Source organism: Protobothrops mucrosquamatus, unplaced genomic scaffold, assembly GCF_001527695.2.
Source record: "Protobothrops mucrosquamatus isolate PMUCROS unplaced genomic scaffold, P.Mucros_1.0 scaffold25, whole genome shotgun sequence".
Lineage (NCBI taxonomy): Eukaryota > Metazoa > Chordata > Lepidosauria > Squamata > Viperidae > Protobothrops > Protobothrops mucrosquamatus.
This window is the reverse complement of record NW_015386410.1, coordinates 1,199,442-1,211,592: the sequence shown is the minus strand read 5'-3', so window position 1 is coordinate 1,211,592 and position 12,151 is coordinate 1,199,442. Positions and strand designations below refer to the sequence as shown.

Here is a 12,151-nt window from a genome sequence, read left to right as displayed (position 1 = left end):
AAAAAAAAAAAAAAAAAAAAAAAAAAGAATGTCGTCTAAGTAAACCAGGACCCCCTTAAATAGGTGCTCCCTTAGAACGTCATTGATTAATTGCATAAATACTGCGGGGCCCCCTTGTAATCCAAATGGCAAGACTTTGAATTGGTAGCACCCCATTGGGCAGTTAAATGCGGTCTTCCATTCATCCCCTTCCTTAATTCTCACGCGATAGTACGCTTCCCTTAGGTCTAGTTTAGTAAAAAATTTCCCTTTCGAGAGGTGTGACAACATGTCCTTCATGAGGGGCAGGGGGTATAGGTTGCTTTCACTGATTGTATTCAGGAGCCTGTAATCCACGCATAAGCGTAAAGAGCCGTCCTTCTTCTCTCTAAAGAGGACCGGGGTGGCCACTTTAGGCTTGGCTGGCTCAATGGACCCCCTTTCTAGGTTTTTCTTTATGAATCTTTCCATTTCCTCCTTCTCCTTTGGGCTCATGGAGTATAGCCTGGGCTTCGGAAGTTTTGCCCCAGGCTTGAATTCAATGGCACAGTCCGTGGGTTGGTGGGGGGGGGGAGCTCATCCGCCCTCTCCTCACTGAAAACTTCAGCAAGATCTCTGTATTCCTTTGGTATTTCTGGTAGTCCCTTTTCCTCTCCCATGGATGCTTTTTCCGTTCTTAATTTTGGTAGCTCCCCTTGGGATTTTAAGTCCATAGGGTCCCCTTTCGGGAAATTGATTTCTGCCGTCCTCCAATTTACCCAGGGGTTCCATTTCTTTAACCATTCCATCCCTAGGATCATCGGGCATTCCATGCCTGGGGTCACTACAAACGTTATGTCTTCCTCATGTTTGCCCAGGGAGAGGTGTATTGGTAAAATGGCTAGGGTAGCTGGCACCCCCCCCCTGCTATGGACCCATCTAACTGGCCAAATGAGATTGGCTGTTCCAGTCTCCTTGACGGAATGCCCAGATTCCCCACTAGCGTCGGGCTAATGAGGCACCTTCACAGCTTCGGGCATGGGGGGAATTAATATAGTCACTGTCTTGAGGATGGGTGCGATGGGTCCACTTACCAGGGGTTCGCCCTCCGAGCTGTCGTCTGAGGCGTCCACCGGCCCTGCGGTGCAGGCTGGAGTTCTTTCCCCATGATGGACAGAGGTAGGGGATTCCACAGCCTCCATCACTCTCATGGCAGGTTCTTTTGGCTTAGCTGGAGACTTCCCGGATCTGCTGGCCGGTGATCTGTCTGGATTGTGCTGGGGGCTTTTGAGCAGCATTCTACAGCCCAATGCCTCTCTCTCCCGCACTTGAAGCACCCCATTTGCTTCTTGGCCGTAGCCGATGGTTTCACTGGTTCATGTGTCAACTCAGGCCGTGAGCGGCTCCATTGTTTTCCTCAGCGGTGCCTCTTCAGTAGGTCGATCTCTGCTTCCTCTGCCAGGACGTACCATTCATCAAGTTGGTGTGGGTCCCCTCGGGGCAGGCAAGTGTCATATAGGTCGTAGTTTAGGCCATCTTTGAAATGGCTAAGGAGGATGTCTTCCGGCCAGTTCAGTTTGCTGGCAATGGCCCAGAATTTTTGCGTATATTCGGCTACCGGGCGTTTGCCTTGCCTCATCGTTTTGATCCTTTCGCGGGCTTTGTGATCAGCCAGGGGGTCCTCAAATCACCTTCTCAGAGAGGACATGAAACGGTTGAAGTCGTTGAGCTCTGGGGCATTGGAGTCGTGCAAGTTCACCACCCAATCTGCGGCCGGCCTGTCCAGGGCAGATTGCACGATCCGGATACGGGCTTTGTCGCTGGGGATGTGCCGCCCGTATTCCTCCATGTAGCTGAGGACTTGGGTTAGGAAAAACCCCAAGCGTGTCGGCTCCCCCTTGAGTCTCACGTCCAGCGGAGGGAGTCTTTGAATGGATCGGTGCCTTCGTTGTCGGTGGTAGTGTCTTCCATCCAGATCACCATCTGCGGGTCGGCGGGGAGTGGAGACTACTGGATCAGCAGACGTCCCCGGGGCTGAAGGTTCCACTTCCCCCTCGGTGTCTCTCCAGTTGCGGCTCCGGGAGCTGGTGTGGGCTCAGAATTCTCCTCTCCTAGGGAGCTGAGGGTTCTCTTCATCAGGTCGATAGCTTTCTCTAGGATCCAGCCCAAGTACGGTGCCCAGCTCCCTTCCTCTTCACTTGCATGCAGGGATTTCCCCATCTCCTGCTTCCATTCTGGTTGGTTGGCCCCCCGTCTCAGGGTCACCTTTCTTGATTTCTTTTCCCACTCGCCTTTCTTTCTAACGCCCATTGACCACCGAGGTTTGTGGTCCCGTGTCTCCACCACCTCTTCTCCTGAGGAATCTGACCTCTCAGATCCCGACATCTGGCAGGGTTTCAGTCGGGGCAGCGGCTCCCTTTCCGGGGACTTTTCTCCCTTCCCTGCTCCGTCGTCTGACATGGTAATTTCTCCCTTCCAGGTGGACTAATTCTGCAGATCCTGTCTAATGTAAGGACCCACCCCACTTTACATCTTAAGAAGACAGAACTCTTGGAATATCTCTTCCAACAGGCATCTTTATTAAGAGAAGATGGTTGCAGGCGTTCTAGACAGGATCTGAGGGCCCAACCCCTACCATTCAAGGTTTTAAGTGTTCCCAAGCAGCCCCCACCCCACCGTCCTTCCAGCGACAATCCCAGGCGTTACATTTCCACCCCCTTTTCCTCTCGGCTGGCAGAAGGGAGACTTCAGAGATTATTAGATGAAAGGTGATGGCCATATTGTTATGGTCAGTCCTCTGGGTGAGATCTACATTCAGTCCCTTTGAAGTTTTAATGAAGGAAGTGAGAGCCATAAAACCCCTTTGCTCATCCCCCTTCCCCTACGTAGTATGACAGAATCCAGAGAGGGCAGAAATGGGGTTTTCCATAGTCGATAACTAGAAATGAAATGTAATTGGATTCTGACATATGCATACTTTTAGCTAAGGGATCTCAAGTTACTGCAGGTCATCCTCAACCACAATTGAGCCCAAAATTTGTGTGGCTAAGTGAGACAGTTGTTAAGTGCGTTTTGCCACAGTTGTTAAATGAATCTCTACAGCTGTTAAGTTAGTAACAGGGTTGTTAAGTGAATCTGACTTCCCCATTGACTTTGGTTGTCAGAAGGTTGCAAAAGTGATCACATGACCCTGAGACATTGCAACCATCATAAATATGAATCAGTTGCCAAGCATCCAAATTTTGATCTTGTGACCATGAGGATGCTGCAACAGTCATGTGAAAAATGGTCACAAGTCATTTTTTCAGTGCTTCGAACGGTCACAAAATCAATGATTGTAAATCAAGGACTACCTATATAGCTAATGGACTGCAGATCACTTCCTGTACCTGTTTTCCTTCAGAAACCAAAAGGCAGGAATAAAATAATAAAATGGAGCAAAGTATCTTCCCTAAATCAAGAGGAAGGGGCAGTTTTGGGAATGCCAGATACCAGAAAGGAAAACCTCTTCCATTGGCATATTGAGATATGGAGCAAACCTAATCTATTGGAATTGTTCTAGTAAGATTAACAGCCTGCGGGCTTATATCTCTATATATCAACTCAATTTAGTTGATTCTGTTCATTTAAGAATTGTTTTTCCCCAAAATAAGCAGACGTCCTGATCAGGGGTTCCCAACCCCGAGTCCATGGACCGGCACCGGGCCATGGCATACCAGTATCTGGGCCGTGCAGACAAGTGAAGCCCCATCCGCTGGACGCAGGCAGCACACGAAACCACACCCCTTCTGGGCGCAGAAAAATATTTCTCCGCAGAACCGGTCCCTGGTGCCCAAAAGATTGGGGGCCTCTGGTCCACCTGTCAAGAAACTCCTGTTTAAATATTTCTTGTCTTCCATCCATCTTCAGGTCAGTCCTCTGTCTCAAACAAAGCCTGGTTAGTGAAGACACATCCCTTGCATTGTACAGCAACAAAATCTTTGCCGGCTGGGATTTCAGCCTGATGCAAGATAACATGGTGCAGTTAAAGCACAAAAGCATCCGCTATGAGCTACGGGTAAGGACAGATGCTAAGACCAGACGTCTGATGGCATGTGAAGCAGCCTCTTTAATGTGCCATGCTCCAGATGGGTTGGGCCAACCATTTCCCTGCAAGAAGGAAAAAAAGAAGTGCTGCCGTTTATCCTGAATTAATGTCACTTCCAATAGATTTTTTTTTCTTAGATCCAAGTCCTAGTGGGAATTATTTTTCCAAACATTTATTCATAGCCTAAGAAAGGTTGTCTTCTCAACCTCTGCAACCTTTCACCCCTCTCTGTTGCTAGAAGCTAGCCATGAAAAAGGTAATAAGATACAGGTAGTCCTCAACTTACAACCATTTGTTTAGTGACTGTTCAAAGTTACAACGGCACCGAAAAAGTGACTTCTGATGTTTTTCACACTATCGCAGCATCCCCATGGTCACCTGATCAAAATTTGGATGCTTGCAACTGGCATGTACTTATGACAGTTCCACTTCCTTGGATCATGTGATTGCCATTTGTAACCCTCCCAACTGGCTTCTGACAAGCAAAGATAATGGGAGAAGCCAGATTTATTTAACAACTGCTGCGATTCACTTAACAGTTGTGGCAGAAAAGGTTGTAAAATGGGGCACAAGACTTAACTGTTAACAGAAATTTTGGGCTCAATTGTGGTCTTAAGTTGAGGACTACCTGTAACCAAATTTCTCTCTCACACACACCTTCTAAGAAACTACAGGACTGGGATGTAGTTTTGTCCCCAGTTCTGCATCTGGATACAGGGGGAAACAAATTTTCAGATTATTTTCAACAATCAATCAAACTGTTCTTCCCCCACCCCCACCCCAAAATAGATGCAACTTTTATCATTTGCATGATAAGTGGGATCTCACAGGGAACCTTTTTCATCTTGTTGTTTTCCAAGGGTGATGGATTTCTGATTTGTCAGGAGGGTGTAAAGGGATAAGCTGGAGCATTGCTAACTGAATTTTAATTTCTGACATGGTTGCTATGTTATTACAGGGTAATGTAATTAAGATAGTAATTTTTTTTTAAAAAAAAGTAATGACAGTTTTTAGTTTGCTGGGAAAGCTACGGTTGACTGGGTTCCCACATGGCTTTAAAACAACTGTTGTCAAGGTCACAAACCAACAAACTATGCTCAAACAAATGGCTCTGTACAATGTGCAAATATAACCCTTCAATGAGGGTTTGGGCAAAGCTAATTTTGTGGAGCCCTTGGTGCTCTCTGAGCTTGGTTGTTTGCTTGGAGACATTTCATTACACAACTACAGTAGGTAACATCATCAGTGCGAGTGTGTGTGGGGTTTGCTTCTTTTTTATATACAATAGCATGCCCTGCCAGTTTTGGTGGAGGTGTGGTTTTTCTCCTTGGTAGTTCCTTGACAGGGTATTGTTTTCCGTTTGGTTGTTGTTTGGAGTCAATCCTTGCTTATCTGGGTGTACACTGCTGGATAAGATGTGTTCTGTATGTGTTTAACCTTTCAAGATTACCTTTCAAAGCTGCTTTGATTGTCTTTTGTTCTGAGCTGCTTCAGATGCTTATCTTTTCCTCCCCACTTCCAGATGGACCTTGAAGAAGCCAGTTTCCGCAAGCACCAGGCAGAGTTGACCACATCCCAGCGAATTGGGCTCTATGTCCTGCGAAGGCTGATCAACATTTTGGTTTTAGTGCTTTTGGGAGTCTCCTTTTACTGTATCTACCTGTCCGTGAGCCATTCCCAGGAGATGCTGGGAAATGTAAGTATGTGGCCCTCAGTTACCCCTTAAGAGGTTGTGCTTCCCCCAATACTTAAGGCCCCACCCCTTTGTGACCAGTCCCCCATATTGTGGTGGAGGCATTTAGTTTATCGCAAAAGCAGTTCTGGCTGGGTATGAGCAGCAGTTATGGTGCTGAAAATCCAAGCAGAGTCCTTATGGACTAAGGACTCATGATAAGATAAGATAATCTTTATTGTCATTTTCCTTTTTAAAAAATATTTTATTGATTTTTAACAATAACAATCTTTAGTGCTTAGTAAACAGCGTGTTGTCTGGGTTCATATGTTTAAAAAACAATCAGTAATAATTAATTTCTATAATTCCATAATCAATCTGTTAATTAATATTTCTTTGACCTTCTCTTCTTCCAATAGTGTTCTCCTTTTATCAACATTAAGCAAATATAGTTCTTAATACTTTCAATATATACAAGTTTGAATATAAATATTTTTCTTGTGTTTGTACAAATAACAGTAACATCAGCATATACCATCTTTTCTGATCCGCTTATATTTCAATTTTATTCATAAAAGTCATCTTATTTAGTCACTATATATATCCTGTTTTCAAGATTCATATTTAAGCTTAGTTTCCCCTCTATATTCAAACCATAGTTTTCTCAATGTTAATTACCTTTAAATATCCAAACTTTCCTTTCACATACACCATCCCAATATTTTTATATTTCATATATTATAAAGAATACTATACTACTTATATATCTTATCCCTCTTACTGTAGGGACCCTTTATATCCATGATTTATCTATTCTTTTAACCATATTCAAAAAAGTGTTTAATCATATAGTACTCCATCTGGTAGGTTGAGTCAAATCTCTTGAATCTATTTCTAGCTTTCTTTTTTTGCGAAGTAGTTTTCCAAATCAGTGTATTCAGCTTGCCAGGGGGTTCTACCTGTATTTTTGTGAATGTTGTTGGGAATAGAAAAGACAAGTTAGGTAGAATGTACGTTTTTTGTCTCCCAAACTCTAATAATTTTGCTGGCTGTTCTATAATCCATTTTGTTAGATCTTCTTTCCTATCTTCAAGTTTATTTTGAAGTTTCAAAAAATAAGATATCTTTCCCATTTCGATTGTTGTGGGAAGATCTTGCAAGTTTTCTTTTGTTTGTATTAGACTGTGGTTCTCTTCATTTGTAGCTTCCCTCTTTGGGTCCCTGTCCTCTAGTTTATATTCTATTATCTGGTTTGTCTGTTCATTCTCTGTCATCATTTTCTGAGAGTTTTTTATTTGTAGGTTTAAGTTAAAGATGTATTCATTTATGTTGTCAAAGTTGTTTTTAATCTCATCATGATTTGAAACCATTGTCATTTGAATCTGACGCAGCATTGCATACATTTCCTCCTGGAAAATATTTGCCTTGTCTTGACGTATTGTTCCTGCAGATCTTTGATGTTCCAGGCTAGGGCCTTCAGAAGGAGATATTAGGTGTGGTTTCTTGCCACTTTTTGATAGGTATGTAACATCCATTTTGTCTCCCCCCTCCAGATAGTTTTTTACCATTACCATAGTTTCTGTAATTAGCCTTGTCAAACCAGCCAATCTTAAGGTCCAAACAACCAAATCTTGTATAGTTCTCATCTTTATATATGGTTTTTATAATCCAATGCGTATCCAATTATCAAAGCACCGTTAAAAACAGTATTTTATAATAGTTCTTCTATTCAGGGGTCTTACAATTATCAGCCAGTCAGATTTAGAGTCCAGAATGTTTAACCACCTAGAAGCTTTCCAGTAAATTCCCCCCTAGAAGATTAGCCAGAAGTCAAGGTTTTTCTTTCTCTGCAAACAATTCTTGAGCTTAAAAATCACAGCTCAGTAAGTATTTATAATCCCAGAAGGTCAGCAGTTTTTTTAAAACAAATATAGTTCTCATTCTGTAGTAGGTAGCCCAGTGTGTTTTCTTTCCTGTTCCCAGCTGTTCTCTATATGGTGAGAAGCCACTGAGGTTCAAAGGAAGAGTTCTTTATTTCTGGGCATCTTGCCAATTTCTGTGTCTATGCAGCTGTTGTTCTATCTATGCTCTAATCCCCCACTAGGTGTCAGTAGCCATTCATTTTCCAACTTTTAAAGCAAAAAGTTATTTTCTTGTAGTTTCATCAATATTCTTTCAGATGTAAAGTCTTAACAGTTTTCATGATTTTCAGATTTTCCAGACTGTAGTATTATTAAGTTAATTTCAATATTTTTCTGTCCCCCATAAAAATTAAGTTGCTGCTTCCGTCTATGGAAGGGTAGGGGTGTGGTCCCCTCCCTTCTCACTTTTGGAGGATTTTTTTGCTTCTTGGGGATCTTTTCCAGGAAATCAGTTACAAAATAGAAGAAAGAAGATCGATATTCTCACCCAGTTCCAAGCGTGCTGTTCATGGTTGTTCTAGTTAGTGCTTTTGGACTTTGGCTGCCGGTAGCTTGGGCTAGTCACTGGTGTGCAGCTAGCCTTTCTCCTGTTGGGTTGGAGGGCTTCCCCCAGATCAAACGAATCGACCACTGTCATTCTGTGATCCACAGGGGGCCCCTCCTTCTTCATTGCCTGTCTGGGGTGACTTAGACCCATTTAGGGTCCCCTGGCAGGGTGAAATCAGCTGTGGGGTGCGGAGCTCCACAATCCCTCGGCTGCACAGTATGGCACAAAATCGGAAGTCTCCCTTTATTGTCACTTTCTACTGTGAGCACACTTGCCCACATTAAAAATGAAATTCTGTTGCCTGCTCTCAAAAGAAAGTATATACCGGTATCTACCCATACACATACATAACATACATATACACATGCCATACAGTATATATATCTATACACACAAATATATACCCATACACACACATACACACACACACACACACTGTCCATTTTGAACACATAGCGGAAAGAGGAAACTTGAGCGTTCACCAGGTTAATGCTATATGGAACAAAACTATGACTGAATCTGGATGTTCTGCTTCGGATACCACAAAGCCTCTTCCCAAAAAGTAACAAGGAAAACAGGTTGTGAAGAGGATGTGTAGTGCCCAGACAATCCTGCGGACCTTGCTCAAGCAGCGCTTATATAGTATGCCCTGGATAAAAGGAAGTGAACTGCCAATAATCTTTTCTGCCATCCTCACCACTCTCTGTGCCACCTTCCTAACTAGACAGTAATGCAATATGACAGGATGCTCTCGATCGTCCCTCTGTAGAAAGTGGTAAGGACGGGGGAAGGAAGATGTACTTTTGTCATGCGATGCAGAAAATGCAGGCACTGCTATGCCCATGAAACCAGTGTCTCACCGTTGAGCCACCAAGTGAGCAACTTTGCCAGTTGCATGGAAGTTCTGACAAGCATGACCTTACAAGTTAAAGGAAGGGAGCGCAGTGGCTCACATGGTTGACGATCTGCATGCCCACTTTCAAGACCTGAGTGCTGCTGGGTGGCAGGGTGACCTCCTGTCATTCACTCCAGCTCCTGCCAACCTAGCAGTTCAAACACAAGTAGATAAATAGGTACAAACACAAGTGCAAACACAAGTAGATAAATAGGTACCACTTCAGTGGGCTCATTAGTGGGGACATGAAAGGAGCCCCCGACTGAGCATCCCCTGGACAACGGTGATGTCCCTGGCTGATCCTTTCACCCCAGAAGTGCCTCGGAGCTTCTGATACGATGACAAGTTAAAGTTCTGCCAATAGAGATTTGTCCTCAACTTACAGCCACAATTGGGACCAAAATTTCCACTGCTAGGCAAGGAAGTCATGCCCAACTTTTTTTGCCATGGAATCACTGTTAACAATGGGTGAAAAGGTTGAAAAGCCCTGGTCTAGAATTCCCAGTCAAAACAAACTGTGCTGCTATTTAATATTTTTCTCAAAAGATTTCCTGTGGGAAAAAAAGATTGGAAAGATCTATGTGGAGGGATCACAAAAAGTAGGATGGTGTCATCTAGAGCAGGGCTTTTCAACCTTTTCACCCATTGTACCACTTTTAGGATATGGCAATATCCGAGTACCACCAGTCGCCTAGCAAGGTGTCAAAAACTTGATGACCCCCCCCAAAAAAGGAAAAAAGTGATAAAGTACAGGTAGTCCTCGACTTACAACAGTTCGCTTAGTGACTGTTCGAAGTTACAATGGCACTGAAAAAAGTGCCCCCCAAGCCACAGCCGAGCAAGACACCTGCCTGCCCGCCCGGTGGCGCTCTTCCTCCTGTCCAAGGTTTTCATTGTTGTGAGCATTTCTGTTGAGGATTGGCAGCGGGGGTGGGGTGGGGGGTGTTTGGTTTTTATTCCCCCCGTCTGCTGGGTGGTTGCAGCAGGTTTTGGTCACTTCACATGACCCTGGGACACTGTGACCGTCATAAATATGAATCAGTTGCCAAGCATCTGAATGTAAATCACAAGACCCTGGAGATGCTGCAACATTCCAGCTGATTGGCGCTTCTTCTGGGCTCAGCAGAAGTGCCAGGATCAGCACCGAGCTCCAACTGGAGCCTGGCGCTGATCCTGGCGCTTCCACTGAGCACTGACAGCCTCGAAGAAGCGCCGATCAGCTGGAAAGCGGCACTGATCCTGGCGCTTCCGCTGAGCCCCAACAGCCCTGCAGCTCCAGCCCTCTCTCGCTCAGGCTTGTGTGGTGCTGCCACCGGTTCAGTTCATTCCCCTCCCCCGCTACCACTTTTCTAGGATGCTCACGTACCACCTGCCAGGTGCCAATGTACCACAGGTGGTACCTGTACCACTGGTTGAAAAGCCCTGATCTAGAGTCTCATTTCCTAAAATTCAGAAAATGAAACACAGCAGTTGCATGCTTGTAGCCAGATCTGGGCATATTTGGAATGCAGCTGTTGTAATTAATGGAAGTTAAATTACACATTTAAATATGTTTAGGTATGACTAATTTGAGCCCCATTGGTTTCAGTGGCTTCTGGGCTGCAGCAAGGTTACTTTACAATAACACAAAATCTAGGCCAAACAAATCTAATCTTAACCCTAACTCTAAACCTGCCCCATAATTTAATCCTAATCCTAATCCTAAACCCAAAATGAATGAACAGATGTAACACAGATTCCTTCATTCTCCTAACAAGAACTAAAATTTAATTTGAAATTAATTCCTGGGTTATTTGAAAGAGTTATAGCTCTCTAGAATATGGGCAAATGAGGAATGCAAGTTTTTATGGACAATTTGGTATAGGAAGAAACTGAAAAATCTTATCTGTCCCTCCAGTGCTGGGAGACTTCGGTGGGGCAGGAAATGTACAAGCTGATGATCTTTGACTTGGTGATCACACTGCTTGTGATACTGTTGGTGGAGTTTCCCAGAAAGTAAGTCATTAAGTTCTGTCATGTCTGTTGATGGTGGAGGGGATGATTACAGGTGGTCCTCAACTTGTCACCAGTCGTTTAGCAGCTGTTTGAAGTTACCAAAGACCGCTCCAGGGGTATTTATGACCTGGTTCTGACATTACAACAACTGGAAACCCTGCGGTCACATGACTGCATTTGGGGTGCTTGGCAATCAGCCTGCATTTACGGCTGTTTGCAGCGTCCCATGACGACATTTTCTTGTCCAAAGTCTGCATTTGCTTTCGGTTTTCAACAAAACCGGCCCGTGACTGCAACCTTTGTTTAATGTTCTCTACAAAAAAGGGATAAAATTGGGTTAATCACAAGTGACTGCTTTACGACCTTCATAACTTGTGACCATAAGAGGCAGGCTCCATTATGGTCAAAATTAGAGGACCACCCATAGTTTGGTTACTTTCCTTAAGCATGGGACCCTTCATGGGACCCTATTGCTGACCGTGTAGTCATGTGACTGCTGGATGGGGCACAACCATCGGAACAACTCCCTTGGTCAGGTAGGTTGTAAGTCGAGGACTACCTGGTATAAAGGAAAAAGTGAATGGCTGGAACAACATGTGGCTAAGTCGGGACTTCACATGAAAGTCAGGAGTCGCCACAAAATCCGTACTTTCTCTCCCTTTCTTTCCTTTTCTAGGATGCTGGTGACATACTGGCCCTCCTGCCTCTTAATCAAATGGTGAGGAGAACAGGAGTTCATGGTGCCTGACAACATTTTGGACTTGGTATATGGGCAAACCTTATGCTGGACTGGAGCCCTTTTCTGCCCTCTTCTGCCAGTGCTCAATACCATCAAATATATTGCTGTCTTCTACCTGAAAAAGGTGATTCTACAATATTGTTGTTCGTCCATCGATTTCGATGAAGACCTTGACATCTTATGGATTATGGGCCATCAGCGGTGTGTCCGTAGATGGCTGATGAGACCGATGTTAGCACGGAATGTTCTGCCACATACTGAACAGAGAAATGTGGACACTATTGCTTCAGCATTTGCAGCTCTGGCTTTACAGAGTGCTCGCTTCTCTTGTGCCAA

The 12,151-nt window shown here is 44.3% G+C and overlaps 1 pseudogene; it reads left to right on the top strand.

Annotated features, from left to right (window-relative positions):
- The window catches only part of LOC107283082, a 33,326-nt pseudogene that overhangs the window by 10,729 nt on the left and 10,446 nt on the right, over window positions 1–12,151 (top strand).